Source organism: Bison bison, unplaced genomic scaffold, assembly GCF_000754665.1.
Source record: "Bison bison bison isolate TAMUID 2011002044 unplaced genomic scaffold, Bison_UMD1.0 scf7180017864221, whole genome shotgun sequence".
NCBI classification, from domain to species: domain Eukaryota; kingdom Metazoa; phylum Chordata; class Mammalia; order Artiodactyla; family Bovidae; genus Bison; species Bison bison.
The window spans coordinates 1,498,305-1,499,156 of NW_011494793.1; positions in this window are offsets into that span (position 1 = coordinate 1,498,305).

Consider the following 852-nt stretch of genomic DNA (forward strand, 5'->3'; position numbering starts at 1 on the left):
GGTGGGAGGGTGGTCAGAACTGACTCCATCAGGTCCTGCCCTGCTTCTCTCCGCCATGTCATTACACACCCCCTCGCCCTCACTCATTCCTGGAGGATGGGCCTCAAAAACACCTCGACGCCCCAATTCTAGGCTTTTCTTCCGCATCCGGGTAGCTCAGAGCAGCCCCACCCCTACCTCCCCTCTGCTCCTGGGGCTGGGCTCAGAATAAAGACAGCTTCCATCCCCAGCCCTGGGGTTCGGCTTTAAGCTGGGTCGCCTCCCTCTCAACTGAACTGAACCTCCCTCTTCCTGCACTTCTCAGGTAGCCTTAGTGATAAAGAATCCGCCTGCCAATGCAGGAGACGTAAGAGACAGTGAGTTTGATCTCTGGGTTGGAAAGATCCCTTGGAATAGGAAATGACAACCCATTCCAGTATTCTTGCCTGGAGAATCCCATGGACAGAGGATCCTGGCAGGCCACACAGTCTATGGGGTCGCAAAAGAGTCCGATACGACTGAGCCACCGAGGACATCCTCCTTCCTGGACTGAACTCAGAGAGGTTCCTTCCCCTCATCCTGTCCCCCTTTCCCGCCCTGTTGAGCCTTTTCAGAGATTGTGCTTGCTCTGCCAGCCAGCCTTCCACCTTGGGGCTCAGAACAGCTTCCCCCACTCTGGTCCCGCCCACTACCGGGAGGAGGGGTTTGTCGTTGTTCAGTCGCTCAGTCGTGTCTGACTCTTTCCGACCCCATGGGCTGCAGCACGCCAGGCTTCCCTGTCCATCCCCACTCCCGGAACTTGCTCAAACTCACGTCCATCGAGTCGGTGATGTCATCCATCCATCTCATCCTCTGTCGCCCCCTTTTCCTCCA